We start from the raw sequence: 18676 nt of genomic DNA, 5'->3' as shown, positions 1-18676 counted from the left end.
TAGACAACACCACCAACAAGTTAGGGTGTTTGAAGGGGTTTGTGCATAAAATTCGACTGAAAAGGGCTGCCATTCCCAAGATTGCAAAATTGCGTATCATTTCCCTAGCTCTCAGAGAAGATGTAGAAAAGGAATTGAAAAAGATGGAGTGATTGAAAAGATAGAAGCGTCAGAGTGGGTTAGTCCCATAGTGGTGGTTAAGAAAGCCAACAGATCTTTAAGATTATGCATTGGCCTCAGACATTTGAATAGCATGGTAGTTGCGGACAGATTTCCCTTGCCTAGGATAGACAATCTTTTCGTGGGAGTGGCTGGCTCTAAAGTGTTTTCCATTCTTGACCTAAAATCAGCTTACCATCAGGTAGAATTACATACCGATTCAAGGGATCTTACAGCTTTTATTACACCAATTGGGTTATTCAGATGTGTTTGCATGCCATTTGGGTTGGTTTCAGCGGCGAGTGTGTTTCAGAGTACTATGCACAGATTGCTTGGGGGCGAGAAAGGCGTTATGTGTTATCAAGATGATGTTCTGGTGTGTGGGAGCAATGAAGTTGAACATGACGAATGGTTAAAGAGAGTGTTAGAGGTATTGGAAGAAGCCGGTCTTACAGTTGTGTTGGAAAAATGCACATTTAAAGCCAACAAAGTGGTTTATTTAGGCCATGAGATTACAGGGGAGGGTGTTAAACCCAAAGAGGATGTCACAGAAGCTATAAGGAGGATGGAAGCACCCAAGTCAAAGGGGGATGAATTGTCGTTCCTTGGTCTAGTAGAGTTTTATGGAAAATGTATCAGAGGCTTATCAGACATGTCAAGGAACATGAGAATCCTTACTTGCAAAGGAGTGGTTTTTAAATGGAATGATCATTGCAAGGAAGAATTTGAGAGAATAAAAATTTCCATTATTAATGCTCCTATATTGAAAATATTTGAAGAAGGGAAACGTACATTACTTTTTGTGGATGCCAGTGACTATGGCATTGGTGCTGTATTCTTGCAGGAGGATCAAGGTGGGTTACATATGATAGCATTTGCATCCAGATCACTGAAGGGACCAGAAGGTAGATATTCTGTCATAGAAATGGAGGCTCTGGCATGTATCTGGGGAGTTGAAAAATGTAAAAGATTTCTGTGGGGTAGAGAGATCACGATTTGCACAGACTATAAACCTCTGGTGGGAATTTTTACAAAAGGCGGTTTGGAAGGAGTATCCAGGCGCATCATGAAGTGGGTAACCGCCCTGCAAGGGTTACAATTTACCATGCGTTATGTCAGTGGTGAGACCAATGTGGTGGCTGATGCTTTATAGTGATCAGTGCAAAAAGAATTCAAGCTGATGAGATTTGTCCATGTCCTGAGGAATGCGTAGAAATATTTCAAGTATATGAGACTTTGAAAAAGAATGATTGGGATACTGCTTGTGGTGAAGATGCAGTTTACATAACAACTGTTGTCATTAGTCATGGAAGGGAAAATAAAAAATCACAAGGATAATATGGATGGATTTGCCAAAGTGAAGGAAAAACTATGGACGCAAAATGGTTATTTACATAGGGGATATCAGATGGTTCTCCCATCCAAAATGAGAAAATCGATAATAGATTTAGCCCATGTTGGACACTTAGGTCTGGGAAGGACAAGGGGTTTGGTGAGGTCAGAGTTTTGGTGGCCCGGACTGGACAAAGATATAGAGCAACAGGTCAGAGATTGCAGGGAGTGTGCAAAGGAAATAAAGGACTTAGAGTTCAGAAGGTACCTATGAGAGTGAGAGAATGTCCTCGAGTACAGTGGGGTGGAATTGCTCTAGATCTTTTGGGTCTATTTAATATTGGTGGTGGAAGAGACAGCTACTTGTTGGTGGTCATGGATTTATTATCGAAATGGCCTGAAGTTTGTGTATTAAAAGACATTTCCAGCAGCAACATTGTAAAATTCATGGAGCAGTTATTCTGGAGAGAAGGATTCCCTAGCAAATGTTTGTCTGACATTGGTTCACAATTAGTGTCTAAGGAATTTAAAGATTTTCTGAGCAAACATGGGATAGAACAGGTTAACACATCCTTACACCCCCCCCCCCAGAGCAATGGTTGCGTAGAACGCTTCAACAGAACTCTTATGGAGGCTATTAGGATTGCTGTTGCCACCGGTGGCGATTGGATAAGGTCAGTGATGGAGAGAACGTTCCAGTACAGACTAGCTCGCCACAGTGTCACAGGTATGTCCCCGTTTGAGGTATTACGCGGAGGAAGACCTAATTCCCACATATGTCCTGGATGGATGGGTAAATCCAAGATAGAATGGGTAGATCTGGAGAATATGTCAGAAAAAATACTTGAATCTGGGGTCAAAGCTAAAGAGAGGTATGATCAAAAGAATTGCTGTAGAGAATTCAAAGTCAACCAGGGTGACTGGATCAAAGTCAAACTCCCTACCAAGGTGCGTAAAGGGGCCTCGCTGTTCTCTGAGCCCAAACAAGTTGTCAAAGACCTAGGTTCCTCGGTCTTAGTTAAAAGAGATGGCATTTGGAACAAAGAGAGAGTGGCTCTTTTCAGGTCTGTCAATGGTATGTATGTTAGGTGAGTGGGATACTATGAGTGAGGACATTTCAATGCCTTAAATGTTTTCAGTTCCATCGGATTATGGATAAGCATCATATTAATTGTGCGTAGTTTAATCTATTTTTAGTCTACAGGTGAATAAATGTACCTTCTATACCATGTTTACTTTTGTATGTTTAAGGAGAGGAGGTGTTAGGATGTGTAGCTATTAGGATAAATACCGTTGTAATAGAGTATTAACATTGCACCACATTGTGTATTCAAACCATTACATTCACATGACATCATTATGCATCTTATAATTCATTGAGTATACATCTGATCCTGTGCATCTTAAAACTAGGTTACCATGGTGCCTGGCTGAGAGATCGCTCTGGGGTTCCAGGTTGTGGAGTGGGAGAGAGAGAGAGTTGGTGAGAGGGAGGAGGACAGGAGTTCTGCCTATTGCTGGGGGTCGTCTCTTGGAAAATGAATCAAACCCAATAAAGATGCCTGGAACTGTTTGTGAGACTCGCCTGATAGTTATTTGCTAACATAACAGAGCCCCCATTGTGGGGCTAGTGAGGTGAGCCCGCTCTGCAATACCCTCCCTAAGGGTATAGGTACGTGGGACCTCGCCGGGAGAGACTACTCTTTAGGGGCAAAGGACTCCTGTTCCCATGAGGAACTTCCTAGAGAACCTTTCCAAGTATCATACTCACACCTTTATGATGACTGTATATGTGTAGAGAAAATCAGTAGGTGTTATTGCCAACAGGAGATAGAAAACCTTCTACTAATTTCACAATCCACTGGGACAAACAAGAGGACATAACACATGAAGGAGTAGAGAATACAAGAGTGAAAGAGAAAAAGGAACATTAGGCTCGTGCAGGTGAAGTCCCACGGCAACGTCAAGCCAAAGAGGGGAGGACCCTGGGGAAACAAAGAGAGAGCCTGTGACTTTCAAAAGAGCTCACATAAACAATGCAGACAGAAGGAGTAATGAGACGCACAGCGACCTGCAGATGAGAGAGGCTGAGAAGTGCCAATAGCGCTGCAATTGATAGTGAGCAAGTCAGGGGAACTAGAATCAGATGCAAGGCGTCCTGAAGCAGAGAAAGAGAGAGATCCCGGGACTGGTGGTGTGACTATGGGAGTTTCATGGTGGACTGAGGGTACTCACAACAATGCCAAAATCAGTTCATCCTTGCATACAGCGGAGAAGCCGGTATTCAAAATAGGGGTGAACCCAAGTTTGGCTTTGTGTAAGTATTCGGTTGAATTACGGATGAAAACCCACGTTTTGGCATTGGCCGAATACTTACCTGAATGGTACTCGAAGCCGAAGTTACACCCCTAGTTTGAATTCTGCACATGTCAGATGCACGTTATTCTTCACTACTTAAATGCTCAGCTTCAATGTTTTCTGTAAACAAAGTGATGAATACATATCATGTTAAATCTTAGATTTCAGGTGTTGGGCGATGATAAGGCAATGCATATATCGTATTTTTGGTGCGCGCTCTGTCAATGACTACTTTTGCATGCCGGGTGTGCAAAGCTCAAGTCAGCTGAGGAATCGTTATCCAAATGTTGATAACATTGCACCTTTCTATTCACACCTCAGACAAATTGCATTAATTAACTTTAATAAGGTTGATGACAGCCATCGAAATGTGAGCAGCTTATATCTCCGGCATGAGACATGATCTCATTGCAGGCATCAGGCAGGTCTGCTTCCGCCCCTTAAGGTCAGACAGAAGCTCCCAAATGCAATTACTAGCCAGGCTCTGCCCCTGGAACCCTCTCGATCGATCACCCACCGGCTCAAATATTTAATGTACTCAGGGCCTAGCTGCCCCATACATGAGCATCGATACAGCAGAAGAAAAGTGCTGCGATAGACCTATTTATGGACAAAATAGTTTTTTTTTCAATTTGCATGGAAGTACCTAGTGTTGCAGAGATGTTCACAAATTTCAGTGCAACACAGTTGGCATGCAGACGGTCCTTACCATATGGAATGTTTTTCCTTTCTTCATGGCTTTGAAAACAGGAACCCAGTCTCTCCGCCTGAAGACCCTGTCTGTTATGCACAAGTCCATCTCATCATTCAGGGTCTGACTGGGGCATACCATTGTCTCAGGCACCAATGAAAAAGTGACCCACAGTTGCAAATGGCAATTCATTCATTTTGTGACAGACTGTTTGGATATTACCCAAGGGGGAGTTTTTTGATAAAATGTAATGCAAATTGTGCAATTTAAAAAATATTTACTCAGCAACAGTGGTCAAAATGACTAGCCACATGGTGAAATAACTCCTCAAACTGTCCCACATTGGCCAAAAAAGTGGCCCACTTTGACCAAAAAAAATGGCCCACGCTAGCATTTTGCATTTTTGCTTCTGGCATTGACCTATTGCTCTATATGCCAGTCCGAGCCTGGGGCCTGTGTAAGGTTGCAGTATGCCATAGCCCCTTCTAAAAAGGGTCTGTATGCCTCTTCCTTTAAGAGTGCTTGCATGTGGCTGCACAGAGTTCTGTGAGTGACAGGCGATGCTTGGAAACATGGCGGCTATCTTTGTGAAGGTCTGCTAGTAGCCGCTACTCCGGAAGCTTGATTGCCATGTCTTTGAGGGCCTCAAGGCTGGTATCGGGTGCTGCCCGAGAGTGTAACCACCATGTTTGTGAGGGTGCTGTATCGTGATCTGACATTGCACCGGAAGCAAATTACACTTCTCTGGAGGCCGCTGACTGCAGGTTCAGAGGTTTTCTGTTTCAGGTGTCGTGTTCCACTGAAGAGCTTAAAACAATTTGTGAGACAGAGGCCCAGAGAAAGTTAGCAGAAGACAGGAAGGGACAGCCACAGAGTTTAAAGCGAGGTGTCTTAAGCAGTCTGGGCTGCATTCTCAAAAGGGGGCTGCAGAGACCCCACATCTGATTGTGGGATTTCCCCAAAGGCATGTGCATGCAGATGTGCCATAAATCTTATATATAGGGGCTAATTGAAAACTATTTGGCTCTATATTCGGGTTCAGCCGAATACTTGTCCAACTATCCAGTATTGGGCCAAATACTTAAATCTACTATTCGGTACACCCCTAATCCAAAATAAGGTTTAGTCAGACAAGATGAATAGACAGAGGAGGAACTGGCAAAAGTACATGATACGACAGGTTAAAAGGAACAGAAGCTGATTCTGAACAAAGGAAAAATGTGCTGACGTTAACCCTGAGAATGGAAGGTAAAAAGGATAATGGGAGACCCAGGGGAGTGAATGAGAACCATTATTGGAAGGCTATTACTTGTCACAGTCAAGAAAATAAATTACCATATAACGAGAGTGAATGAAAGGGATTATTGGAGTACATGCACTCGTCTCAGTCAAGTGAAAAATATTGTAAAGTTAATACAAAGAGAAGTGAATGAGAAATATTGCGGGAACGCCTCAGTTGGTATCCATCCACAACAAGAAGGCCTAAATAACCTAGAGGCCCAAAGGATAACGAATCATGAAGGCAAGGTGGACATTGTGAAAATGTATGCAGGCAAAAAACAAACATAAACCCAAGACTATGATCTATTTAGGAAAATAAGAAACAAATAAGAAGGAAAATATACTTGTGGAATAAGTTTACAATGGGAAGAGGAAAAGACCAACCCTTATATACAAAAACAAGAGAAGAAGCAAAAATGCATAAGAAGCATGAATGAACTGTACAAACTGATAAAAATTGTCACTAGAGACTGTCTGAAGATTGTCTATTAAAAAATCGTTGGGGAAGAAACCAGCAAACCTCAGGTGAAGGAAAACATTCTCCTGACTTTAAGTTGTTAAGATAGTGGAAGGGTCAGATAGGCTTAGAGTTGTACGTTTTAATTTAGCGGCATTCACTGATGACTGACAAGCATCTTATATAGCTTTGTTAGGTAGGGAAACCTCATAGCAAAGGGAAAATAGGCATTATTATTATTCTTTAATAAACACATCAGTGAAATGTCAGATCAAGGTCTGTGTCCTTCTTCTGACTTACCACACTTGGCACTTAAAGATATTTTTGAAAAACAAAAGGTAACAGCTGCTTAATTAACATATATCATTTTTTTATTAAATAAACATTCCCTAAGTGTTTGGCATGGCAATCACAACATACTTTTAATATAATTATTATTTTACATTTTATTTAGCAAACCTTTCACTGTAGAGCAATTCAACAGAGAGGATTTAGCTCCAAATCGTAAATTGGCTGTGGGGAGCCATTACATGTAGACATACACATAGGTGCCACCGTGGTGTTCAAATGCAGCCCCAAGACAAAAGGAAACTGTTTTTGGTTGACTGAGGCCTAAACATGCAGAAATACTTTCCTGTCATTTAAAAGCACACTCTCGACTGGCAGACCAAAAGGCCAACATGGACATTTCAACACTGCCAAATATGCCAACCCTATTGTCAGAAACAGGAAGACTAACATTAAGTGTGCCATGTGTGTGAGTGACAAAGAACTAAAATCAGAGACCTACCTTTCACTACATTATGAAACAATGAAAGGCACTTTTCACCAAAAGAATGCTGCAATGTAAAAAGAGAAATGAATACACTTGCATCTGGGATTGAAATGTACTGTTTACCAGAGTGAAACTCCAATGCTTGTGCCAATTTAATCTAAAGCATACATTAAAGTTGGACATTAATGGCCTGATGTGATCTATTAAATCAGGCCTATGTGTGAAGGAGTTGCAGCATTCAAAACTACCAGTTTCCTATGCCTAAAGGAACACTGGGTTTAGCCCATAAAATATGTTTCTCAGGAGATTCGCAGGCCCCGCATTGATCACCTTTCCTCCATTAGAGTCAAGGCTAAATGCTCTGCTCAGCTCTCTACTTAGTTGAATTAAAACTCAAATGGTGGTCCCTCCTTGGGCTGACTGACAGCTGACATACACCAGGAGACTGCAACATGATGCTGAGGGGGTGGATTTGTAATATCTGTTCAGGAAGATAAGTTCACTTCTGCTGGATATACATCTAAGTGGAGAAACAAAATGTACTGTTGATATAACTAATAATATGCATATCTCTAGACATGTGTCTAGAGATTGCCAAAGGTTTAAATGGACAATAATATGTGACATTGGGAACAAGATTTACAACATGAAATGTGATTAGGACTTACCAGAAAATGTCACAAAGCATTTGATAGATAGTAGCTTACTGAATTATTTAACTGTATGTAACATTGTGTGACACACTGACTTTTATCATTTCTGTGTAATTCACAAAAAGTGTCACTGAAACCTGCAACCTTGTGTCCTCACAGGACTCATTTAATTAAGTCTGGCATGATCAAACAAGGCAAATATATATATATTGTAGAATGTTTATTTGTAAAATAAAGTTTTATGCCCTGTTGTAGTTTTTTTTTTTGAAGCTATGAAAATGCTATCCCAGATGGGTGAGGTCATTCATTCACTGAGATGATGCCCAGTAAACTAAAAGGGACCTATCATAGAAAAGGGGCTAAGCCTGAGTTAAGTGGATGGAGAATTGTTGTCCAATCCCAATTAAGAGCCAATTATCTGGCACCTCATACTTTAGACATTTGTGTGGGAGTGGTTAAATGTTTATAAGGTGGTACACAATGGGAATTGGGAAGAGCTGTCTTATATTTTCTGTGTTGGAATTGTTGAGAAAATATCTGGCGGAAACCATGGAAAAACTACAATCTGGCTTGCATCTATTCAAGGAGTGGCACACAAAGGGAACATTGCTGGACGCCATTCCTGGCTAAACCTGGAAAGGTCTCTGACCAAGTCCTGATGTGTGCCCTGAGTATCTAGAAGCTTTGAGGTGTTTTACCGAGTGCATAACCCAAAGTGCCTATGTAAGTTAACTTGTCCAACCAAAGCAAGTCATGTAGGGATCTGTTAGATTTAATAGTTTTCCCATTATTGATTGGGTGGGCAAAGTAGATCGCTAGCATTTTCTTACCAAGTGATAGTTTAATTAATTTCCCCATAGCCAAGTAACACGGGGTGACTTTGTTGAAATTCGAAATCAACAACATCACTTTAGTGTGGATACAAATATAGTATGTTAAAGTAATTGTGTACCCCTATTTCTCATTTTCATACATAATTGACATCAATAATACAGACAATTGGGCTAATGAAAACAAAATGTACCATGTGTAGAAAGTAATTGGGTACTCCTTTTTATCATTGTCATACATAATTGACATTAATTATGCAGACAATTGGACTAATGAAAACAAAGTGTGTCAAGTAAAATAAAAAGAAATTATACAACCCTATTACCCACCAAATAAACCTGTTGTTGAACATTTTTATTTACATATGTACTTCAAAGTGTTTCTATTTATATTTAATGTTGATGAATAGAATGCTATTAAATTGTTACAGCAACTGTGCACCAAGACTGCATTCAATATATCTTAAAATAAATCTTTACAAGACTACTGCCCATATATCTATGTAGATATGTTTTTTTTAATCGGGTTTATAGCCGGGGCTATTAAAATGCATGCACGGCTAAATGCAGCAATGGCTGGGCGACGGGGGGGGGGGTTCTACATGCGGCTCCCACATGTGATAATCGTGGCTATAAAAAAATACACTTTATTGAAAGGATCAGTTAAAGTTCTTTGATCCATATTTACAGTATTTTTTTATTGTCTTTTTTGTTAGCTGAAAAGTTGGCATTGAAAAGGACTGTTTTGGGGATATGGAAAAAAGAGGAAGGGACTGGGAAAGGAAAAACACCAGGATCCATACGTATTACAAAGAATAGGTTTATAAAAAAATGGACACTTAAAAATATACCTAGCGTTGGCAATTGGTTGCATGTTCAGAAAAAGCATTTCCCAAAGCGTCTAGGGTGTCACCTCCCACCTTGATCAAGCTGTAACAGGTTTTGCACATCATGATAAAGTTAGAAAGATCAGGTGCAGGCAGGATGGGCCGAGGTTACGTGTTAGGTGGTGGAACATTGTGAGTAATCGTGTTGGAAGTTTGTTGCATAGATAACAAATAATGCTTTGCTGATCCCGATCCATCTGCTTTAACCTTATGTTTCACATGGGCCTTTCTATAGGATTCATCCACTTTATCCCAATGAACACAGACACGATGTTGAATTAACGTCGATGTCCCCAGACTTTGCGATGGCTTAAGTGAAGGTCCCCTCTGCAAAACCTTACAGCAGAAATTGCAAATGACCGCCTAAATCTTCTTTTTGCTGTGTTGGTCCTTTACACAGAAATATTGCTAACAGCTGCATTTCAAGTGCACATGGCTTTTTATGTGGTGATAAAGCTGAAGCCAGCCACACCACCTCATTTTCAGAGCTGGTCGTAATCATATTGAAATGCAGAACCCTGGAGGAAAAAAAGGACTCTGCCACTTAATATCTAAAAACTTAACACAAAATACAACAAGCTAAAGTAACAAAAAGTGACATGCTACAAAGCACAAGAAAAAGGACAAAGGTATAGGTAGAAAAAAGGTAATAAAGGAATGGATAAATAAAGGTGCTGCTTTTAAAAGTTCCTGAAGGCTCACAATGAAGTTCACCCACCAAGACATGAAAAGCAATGAAAGAAAACCTGAAAAAAGGTGTTTCAGAGAGAGGTTTAATCGCGGTTACGTGACATAGCAAACCAGAATGTGTTTTCTGTATGTGCAGGTATGCCCAAGCGCAATGACGTGTTTGCGCCTAATTTATTGAACTATCACATCACCCAATGAGGAGTTGCGCCTGCACATGCCAGTAGCCGCATCGTTGGAAGGCCCAATCACTTTGAAAGTTATGTTAACGCGGCTTTGCGCCTGTTTTTAACAGCCAATCGCATTATGGGCTGCAGTACCCTTCTAATCGCGTCAACGAAGCACCCAATTACACACCGCTAGGTCATCACACGACTACACCCATGCCATTTGACAAAATGTGTGCATGCAAAATGACCCAATAGCACATCGAGATCCTTCAACATGGCTATGAATCTTCGCGCCTAATGCGCCATCCACTCATATCACATGCTGCGGCTCCGCGAATACATATGACTCGTTGCAATTTTTTGACATGGCTACGACCATGCCGTTTGACAAAAACTGTGCTTGTGAAATTACCCAATAAGAGGTCAAGCTCTTTCAAAGCAGCTACGATCTACGTGCCTCATCACGCACGGCAGCTCCACGCCTACACATGATTGTTATCCGTGTCAATCAGTGGTCCATTGACACATTGCAATTTATTAACGTGGCTACGCCCACACTGTATGTGGACATCCGTGCATGCGAAAGTGTCCACTCAGCACGTGTGGCAGTGTGTAGCCATGAATAATCACCTCATCCACAAAAAAAAAAAGTTTATATTCATCATTGTTAGTGGTGCTTGTTAGTGAAAGGTTATCTAAGTAACTGCAAGAACTTCTAGCACTTTAACCTATTTTCCTTTTTACCCGATTTTCTCCTAATCCTCTTTTCCCTTGTCTTGTGATTTGTTCAGATTGTCTATTTTATTGTTATACTTTTTTCCTTTTTTAAACTTTTTTCTTTTTTGTGGCATTGTCTTTTTAGTCTTGTCCTTTTTGATGTTTTACATTTTCCTCCCCAGTTGGACATTCCAACATGTTCAACCATGATAGCAGCAGCAGTGATGAAGATGTCACCCGATCCCCAATCCGTCGCCACCAGGAAGAAAGCCACTGGAATGTAGACCATTGCAGACAGTTGGCGATACTTTAAGGTGAAAGAACACTGTTGTAAAAAAGAGTTTGAGGATCTACTATGCACATTGTGCAAGAAAAGACTAAGATGTTGCCCTTCTAAAGTTCAGTCACAAAGCCTGGGAACATCAATCATGATAAACCATCTGGTGCAAATCCACTGGGATGATGTGGATGATGCGTATTGGAAAACGCACGGGCACCACAAAATAAAAATGCATTGGGCTCATGCGTTACGTGCACAGAAATCAGCACCATCTCCAGCCCCTGCACTCACCAGTGGGACATCACTGACACTGAAGGAAGCCTCTTCTTCTGTACCAGTGTCAAATGCACTTGTTGAAGGAAACACCCCAATAACATTGTTTCTTTTTATTTGAATTCCCTTTGTTATCTGTTTCATCCTTATGTTTTTTCCTCCGCTGTGCCACCCCCCTCTTTCCTTCCTACAAAACGTCCCTTTTAATGGCCACCCTTTCAGTGACAGAAATAGATAAAATTGACCTCAGACTGCAGAAATATATGACATTATCTATTGTCATTTATTTTGTGCAGTTTGAGTGTCAGAAATCCCCCAAAATGTTTGTTTGTAACCGCAGTTACAATGTTAACAGGGGGGAATGTAGCCTCGGACAGAAGCACTCCAGTCATTGCTCGCCTTAGCCATGCAATCATAAACCTGCCACTCATTGGCTGAGGTTGTACCCGCAACTAGAAATAATAATATACTAATATACAAAAATATACAAATCTATTTGTACACATATGTGCATTGCACATTTATATATCATATTTATCAAGTGTCTTACCTAATACCTTTAGATGTGCTATCTTCTTTCTTGAATATTAGAAACTCTGAAACAGAATGAAATGTACTTCATAATAAAAGAAAAACAAGAATATTTATGTTTTATTTTCTTCATAATGGTACTAAGTGAATAGTGAATGTCTTCCTAGTACACAACCAATACAAGTTTGTATTCATTAAACATGCAACAGAGGAAAAAAACTCTTGTAGGAGGAAAAAAACCTCTATTTACTTTTTTAGACATTAACAATAAATATATACATATTATATACTATCTCACTTTCTACAAGTATATCTATATAACATGTTAAATACTGTCTTTTTTTTTACTTTGATACCGTAGATCACCCCTTACTCCTTACTACTCTTTCCTCCTTTGGCTTCAAAGTATCTGCCCTCTCCTGACTCTCCTCTTACCTCTCCAATCGTTCCTTTGATGTCTCTTGGGGCGGCCGCACCTCCTCCAACATTCCCTTGGACTATAGTGTTCCCTAAGGCTCTGTACTCTGCCCTTTTCTTTTCTCTCTCTATACCTCCTTCTTGCCCACGCTATCTCCTCTTTTGGCATTTATCACCATTTCTATGCTGATGACACCCAACTCGTTCTCTCCTTCCCTTAAATCACTCCTAATTTCTATCATACTTGATCTTCCTGCCTTACGGCTATCAAAAACTGGATCTCATCCCCTTTTCTCTCCCACAACACTGACAAGACAGAAGTCCTTTTCTTTTCTTCTAACACAGTTTCCCCTACCCCCCACCTTTCATCAACTTTCCCCCTTCAAATCTCCCCATCTCTACCCATGCTCACAATCTTGGCCTCTACTTTGACTCCTTCCTCTCCTTCTCCCACCATATTTCTCTCATCTCTCGTGCCTGTCGTCACCATCTCTTCAACTTTCGCAAAATTCGCTCCTCCCTCACCTTTCATGCTTCTAAACTCTTACAGGGTAATTCATAGAATTTCGCAGAAAAGTGTCGCAAGCGGCTGGCGCAGAGTGTCCTCGTGCGATTGTCTGCGCCAGGCACGTGCGCTAAAACCGATTTCCGCGCACAGCGTATTCATGGATTTTAGGCTCCCAAACCAGCCGTGGCGCAGAGTATCGCAGCGACCCTGCAGCAGCGCCAGTAACGCCCCCAAGAACGCCCTCGCGCAAGGAAAAGCCATCAAAATCGCTAAATCATCGCAAAGGGCTGTGCTAACCCTGGACCAGTTTACAGGGCTGCCAAACAAGGAACGCAAAGCGGGTAACGTTCATATCAGGGGTACGCGGGAAGTTTTACATGCGATTAGCCAGGGTACGTGTATTACAGGGGTACGCGGGAAGTTTAACACGCGATTGGCCAGGGTACGTGTATTAGAGGGGTACGCGTGAAGTTTTACACGCGATTAGCCAGGGCACGTGTATTACAGGGGTACGCGGGAATTATCACACGCGATTTGGCTGGGTAGGTGTATTACAGGGGTACACGGGAAGTTTTACACGCGATTTGGCTGGGTACGTGTATTACAGGGGTGCGCTGGAATTATCACACGCGATTTGGCCAGGTACGTGTATTACAGGGGTGCGTGGGAAGTTACACACGCGATTAGGCTGGGTGGGTCCTCACAGGTGTTCCCTGTACACCCTCCACGGCCCCTGCAGGCAGCCCACAAAACAGGGGACTACCCTGCACACCTGCTCATGTCTACCACCACCCCCACCCCCCAGCCACCAGGGGCAGCCTCCACCAGGCCCCCACCCATGTCTACCACCACCCCCACCCCCCAGCCACCAGGGGCAGCCTCCACCAGGCCCCCACCGATGTCTACCACCCCACCCCCACCCCCCAGCAGTGCAGGGGCACCCTCCACCAGGCCCCCACTCATGTCCCCTATCACCCCCACCCCCCAGCCACCAGGGGCAGCCTCCACCAGGCCCCCACTCATGTCTACCACCCCACCCCCACCCCCCAGCCACCAGGGGAAGCCTCCACCAGGCCCCCACCCATGTCTACCACCACCCCCACCCCCCAGCCACCAGGGGCAGCCTCCACCAGGCCCCCACCCATGTCTACCACCACCCCCACCCCCCAGCCACCAGGGGCAGCCTCCACCAGACCCCCACCCATGTCTACCACCACCCCCGCCCCCCAGCCACCAGGGGCACCCTCCACCAGGCCCCCACTCATGTCTCCCACCACCCCCACCCCCCAGCAGTGCAGGGGCAGCCTCCACCAGGCCCCCACTCATGACCCCTATCACCCCCAACCCCCAGCCACCAGGGGCAGCCTCCACCAGGCCCCCACTCATGTCTCCCACCACCCCCACACCCCAGCCATCAGGGGCACCCTCCACCAGGCCCCCACTCATGTCTCCCACCACCCCCACCCCCCAGCAGTGCAGGGGCAGCCTCCACCAGGCCCCCACTCATGTCCCCTATCACCCCCAACCCCCAGCCACCAGGGGAAGCCTCCACCAGGCCCCCACCCATGTCTACCACCCTTCCCACCCCCCAGCAGTGCAGGTGCACCCTCCACCAGGCCCCCACTCATGTATCCCAGCGTGCTACGTGTATTTCAGGGGTGCGCGGGAAGTCCCACTCGCGAATAGCCTGGGCGCGTGTATTTCAGGGGTGCGCGGGAAGTTCCACACGCGAATAGCCTGGGCGCATGCATTTCAGGGGTGCGCGGGAAGTTTTACACGCGACTTCAGCAGGGTACGTGTATTTCAGGTATGCGCGGGAATTCTCACACGCGATTTGGCTTGGTACGTGTATTACAGGGGTGCGTGGGAAGTTACACACGCGATTAGGCTGGGTGGGTCCTCACAGGTGTTCCCTGTACACCCTCCACGGCCCCTGCAGGCAGCCCACAAAGCAGGGGACTACCCTGCACACCTGCTCATGTCCCCCTGCACCCCCACCCCCCAGCCACCAGGGGCAGCCTCCACCAGGCCCCCACCCATGTCTACCACCACCCCCACCCCCCAGCCACCAGGGGCAGCCTCCACCAGGCCCCCACCCATGTCTACCACCACCCCCGCCCCCCAGCCACCAGGGGCACCCTCCACCAGGCCCCCACTCATGTCTCCCACCACCCCCACCCCCCAGCAGTGCAGGGGCAGCCTCCACCAGGCCCCCACTCATGTCCCCTATCACCCCCAACCCCCAGCCACCAGGGGCAGCCTCCACCAGGCCCCCACTCATGTCTCCCACCACCCCCACACCCCAGCCACCAGGGGCACCCTCCACCAGGCCCCCACTCATGTCTCCCACCACCCCCACCCCCCAGCAGTGCAGGGTCACCCTCCACCAGGCCCCCACTCATGTCTCCCACCCCCCCCACACCCCAGCAGTGCAGGGGCACCCTCCACCAGGCCCCCACTCATGTCTCCCACCACCCCCACACCCCAGCAGTGCAGGGGCACCCTCCACCAGGCCCCCACTCATGTCACCCACCACCCCCACACCCCAGCAGTGCAGGGGCACCCTCCACCAGGCCCCCACTCATGTCTCCCACCCCCCCACACCCCAGCAGTGCAGGGGCACCCTCCACCAGGCCCCCACTCATGTCTCCCACCACCCCCACACCCCAGCAGTGCAGGGGCACCCTCCACCAGGCCCCCACTCATGTCTCCCACCCCCCCACACCCCAGCAGTGCAGGGGCACCCTCCACCAGGCCCCCACTCATGTCTCCCACCACCCCCACACCCCAGCCACCAGGGTCACCCTCCACCAGGCCCCCACTCATGTCTCCCACCACCCCCACCCCCCAGCAGTGCAGGGTCACCCTCCACCAGGCCCCCACTCATGTCTCCCACCCCCCCCACACCCCAGCAGTGCAGGGGCACCCTCCACCAGGCCCCAACTCATGTCTCCCACCACCCCCACACCCCAGCAGTGCAGGGGCACCCTCCACCAGGCCCCCACTCATGTCTCCCACCACCCCCACACCCCAGCAGTGCAGGGGCAGCCTCCACCAGGCCCCCACTCATGTCACCCACCACCCCCACCCCCCAGCCACCAGGGTCACCCTCCACCAGGCCCCCACTCATGTCTCCCACCACCCCCACCCCCCAGCAGTGCAGGGGCAGCCTCCACCAGGCCCCCACTCATGTCTCCCACCACCCCCACCCCCCAGCAGTGCAGGGTCACCCTCCACCAGGCCCCCACTCATGTCTCCCACCACCCCCACCCCCCAGCAGTGCAGGGGCACCCTCCACCAGGCCCCCACTCATGTCTCCCACCACCCCCACCCCCTGCCACCATGTGCAGCCCCCACCAGGCCCCCACTCATGTCTCCCACCACCCCCACCCCCCAGCAGTGCAGGGGCAGCCTCCACCAGGCCCCCACTCATGTCACCCAGCACCCCCACACCCCAGCAGTGCAGGGGCACCCTCCACCAGGCCCCCACTCATGTCTCCCACCCCCCCCACACCCCAGCAGTGCAGGGGCACCCTCCACCAGGCCCCCACTCATGTCTCCCACCACCCCCACCCCCCAGCAGTGCAGGGTCACCCTCCACCAGGCCCCCACTCATGTCTCCCACCACCCCCACCCCCCAGCAGTGCAGGGGCACCCTCCACCAGGCCCCCACTCATGTCTCCCACCACCCCCACCCCCCTGCCACCATGTGCAGCCCCCACCAGGTCCTCACAATCCCCAATCATGTGCGTAATGGTCAGCCTCCACAGCCAAAAAGCCCTACCAAGTAACCCATTCACCCACATGGAAATGGAAATCACATGTTACACCCCCAATGTTCATGAAGCAAATGAACCCATGTCCGTCACACACATATTTTCCAATTGAATGGGAAAACACACAACATGACATGCATGAAACCAATGAGATGAAACCACACAGTGAACAATGGAAAAAAAATGTATTTGAAAAAAATACGAATGCTAAAGAAAGAAAACTAACTACAATGTAAATGTGAAAAAAGAAGCTGCATGTCCGCATAAAAACTAGAAAATCTAATCCAAAAAATGTTGTCCAAAGTGAAATGTCAAAACTCTCCGTGCAACAAAGAACTATGTACAAAAATAACAAGGGTCCATCATCACAACTGAACTAAGGAAACCTCCTAAAAAACCTACCTAAATATCAACTATATACAAAAAGTGGAGCAGTGTCCGTCGACTCCAAATCATAAGAAAATACAAAGGAAACCTAAAACTAAAGAACTATATACAAAGGCGGCGGGCAAGTCCAGCGGCTCACTCTGTGGTGTTCTGGGCCAGGGCATCATCGAACTCCTGTTCGATGTCCCGGAGGCGGTCCAGTTTCATGGCCCCGAGGGTCCGCAGGGACGACGCCGTGTCCTCCTCCAACCCCCTGCGGATTGTCTCGAGGCACTCGGCCCGCCTCAGGGCCCTCCGCATGGAGTTCTCTGCCCTGACCATTGTGAGCCGCGCCTCTTCCGCCCGCCGCCGCTCCACACCTATGGCGTGGCCCAACCGCTGCCACACGGAAGTCACTCTCTGTCCTGGGTCCTCCTGCCCTCCGGCCGATGCCTGCCCCTCCGATGTCGAAGGCCCCGAGCCTTCATGGCTCCCACCATGTTGCTGCTGCTGCTCTGCCTCTGCCCGTGCACTGCCTCCTGCTGCCTGCACATCCTCCGCCGGCTGGGGTGCAGTTGTTGATGTGGCCACCCCTGCTGGACGTCCGACTCCCGACTGTGGCAGGGATGCCTCCTCCACCAGCCTGGCCGCACTGTCAGAGGCAGCTCCACAGGGCACCCAGGTGACTGATGGGTGGGAAGATGGCACAGAGGACGACTGGCGCGTAGGGGGTCCAGTTGAGGAGGGGGTCGGAACAAGCCCCATCAGACGGAGGAATCCGGTCTGGGTGACCTGTCCCAGCAGGCTGACGTGGTCAACGAGCCATTCGAGATGACGTGCAGTCTCTCCATGAAAAGACTGCAGGTCACCTCGCATGGCCCGTTGACGCAACGCCACACCAGCCAGGACAGGCTCAACCCGGACCTGGATAGCCACGTCCGCAGGCAGAGGAAGGCCAGTTGACGTCAGCTCATCCCCTGCCTGAAAACGGGTCTGGACGTAGGCATCCCTGCTGGTGCAAGATGATGCAGGGACAGGATCGGGGACAGGATTGCACACAGGCACCTCTGCGGCCGCCTGTGCTGCCTCCTGTCCCTGGTCCTGGACTGCACCACTAGCACCAGTGGGATCCCCACCTCCAGACCCTGTCTCTGGTGCTTGCACGGCCTCCTCCTCCACCAGACCCCCCACCAACCTGGATGACTCCGTGCCATCTTCCCCTGTTGGGCCCTGTGGGGTCCCAGCTGCCCCTTCTGCTGCCGAGGAGTCCAACTCCAACCTCCGCCTCTTGGACCTCCCCCCGGCAGCTGCGGCCTGGGACGCGGCACCGGACTCCTCACTCCCCGACGAGATGACAACACGGGAGGGGAGCCGGGCCTTGCGTCTCCGGCTGGCGGTCGGATCCCCGCCGCTGTGCTCCACAGCACCTTCTCCGCCCTCTTCATCAGTTGACGCTGCAGACAGGGAGAAACAAAACACAGGCATCAGGGCACTGTACAATGGACACATACACGCATGACAGTTGCAC

Source organism: Ambystoma mexicanum, chromosome 7q (assembly GCF_040938575.1).
Source record: "Ambystoma mexicanum isolate Mex_15411 chromosome 7q, UKY_AmexF1_1, whole genome shotgun sequence".
NCBI classification, from domain to species: domain Eukaryota; kingdom Metazoa; phylum Chordata; class Amphibia; order Caudata; family Ambystomatidae; genus Ambystoma; species Ambystoma mexicanum.
Note: the sequence above shows the minus strand (reverse complement) of the source record.